This window comes from Bos indicus, chromosome X (genome assembly GCF_029378745.1).
Source record: "Bos indicus isolate NIAB-ARS_2022 breed Sahiwal x Tharparkar chromosome X, NIAB-ARS_B.indTharparkar_mat_pri_1.0, whole genome shotgun sequence".
Lineage (NCBI taxonomy): Eukaryota > Metazoa > Chordata > Mammalia > Artiodactyla > Bovidae > Bos > Bos indicus.
The window spans coordinates 55,142,390-55,144,197 of record NC_091789.1 but is presented as its reverse complement, the minus strand read 5'-3'; the positions used below and the strand labels follow the sequence as shown (position 1 = coordinate 55,144,197).

The 1,808-nt window shown below is 43.2% G+C and overlaps 1 long non-coding RNA gene across 1 annotated transcript; it reads right to left on the bottom strand.

Annotated features, from left to right (window-relative positions):
* Positions 1-318: 318 nt before the first annotated feature.
* Positions 319-1,409, bottom strand: LOC139181698 (uncharacterized). The gene is made up of 3 exons (XR_011565467.1): positions 1,188-1,409; positions 814-946; positions 319-415 (listed from the first exon to the last, which is right to left on the bottom strand). It is a non-coding gene; the product is annotated as an uncharacterized lncRNA (long non-coding RNA).
* Positions 1,410-1,808: the final 399 nt, after the last annotated feature.

Here is a 1,808-nt window from a genome sequence, read left to right as displayed (position 1 = left end):
TGCCAATATTTTAAGGTTTTGAACCCTGTCTAGGAATATTCCACGTAGCGTGGAGCAGCTAAGTCTGTGCACCACAACTATTAAGACTGTGCTCGGGAGCCCAGGAACTGCAACTATTGAGCTCATGAGCAACAACTATGAAGCCCACATGCCCTAGAGCCCGAGCTCCACAATAAGAGGAGTCACCATAATGAGAAGCCCTGCACTACAACGAATTATAGGCCCACTTTCCACAACTAAAGAAAAGCCCGTGCAGCAACAAAGACCTAGTACAGCAAAAATAAAAACGAAACAATAATATTATCAAGTCAATAAATAAATTAAATTCCCAACCAGGGAGGAAATTCATGGTAAATTGTCCTTGGTCACTTAGACGAACTTCTTTGAGTGCAAGCTTCAATAAATGGGACTTGTACTGGAAAGAGAGGAAAAGACGTTATATTAACAACTGATAAGAAAAGAAACCAACATTTGTAAAGATATACATTTTGGCAGGGTTTACATTAGTCATTATTGTCAGGGATTAGCAAGAACTATAATTTTATCTAACTGTAATCCCATAGAGTTTGTTGGTATAGCTCTGCATTACAGCACTTTTCATATGATTGCACTCATCACAAGCATCCTGGTTGTAATACTGGGTACATACTATCTCTGGGCAATTCCTTACATAAATCTCAAGAGGCAGTGGCTCTATGTGGTTAATGGCACTACTTAATCACAGTCAGTCTCATCTGATTTGAGGCCAGAGTTGGCCCTGCGGGTTTAGAACCATCTATGAGTCACAAGTGGTATCTAAAGAGTCGAGCTTACCCAGAATGGGTGTTGCTTGTAGTAGAAGAGACAGGAGAAGGTTGCTAGCCTCAGTGTTGGTATCTGTGGTCATTTAGCAGGACTGACCAATGTGAATAGCCAACAGCATGGTTCCCATTGTCTCCAATCTGACCTGTGTTATAAGACACCCTGTTAGGTGCATGTGGTATAGTTTCCAGACAGACCTTGTCAACAGTAGTGCAGAGATTACTAGGGCTGGTGAACCGCCAAGAGACACAGAGTCAACACTAGCAAGGGTAGGAACTTCTCAGGTGAGAAGGACCATGGTAACAGGATAGGACTTAAAGTTGGAGGTCACCTATAGCCAGCAGTAGGGAGCCTGATTGTCCCTGATCTTGTTCACATGGAGTTACCTGGTCTGGGAGAGGTTTAGGTCCACCTCCTGGGTTCCACGGTGCCTTTTGAGGAGCAAAGTACCGGGATGGCTGATAAGGTCACCTCTTTCTCCAGAGAGTGGTTTGCTTGGCTTATACTGGATGATGATGAACACAGGCTAAAGGATGGTTTCAGAATCACTGGTTCACATCAGGTTCTCATCAGGATCAAGAAGGAGGTGGCTAAGCTCTGGGTTTTGTCTGAGGGAGACAGGAAGAAATGAAAGTACCAGGTGAATGTTTCTTCTCTATTCATGGCATTGCCTGTGCTCTCATGCCTGTGAAAACCAATAATTGGGTTGTATCTCGTGTGGAATTGCACACCAGCAGAAATAGAATTGTCTCAGTTGATGGTCCCATCATTTGCTGTGAACTTAAATATGGTGCAGTTATGCCATAGGGGCACAAATTTAATATAACCTAAAGCATGGGCAGTATTTTGACCACTGGAAGGACCACTGCCCTCCAAGTTCTCTCCACAGTCCTTGATGTGGAACTGGAGGATGACAGGATAGATAAAAAACCCAAGCAATCTTTTCTTGTAACGCCCATAGTTATTTTGCATTACAGTGATGTACAAACTTTAGTCTGACTGTGTAA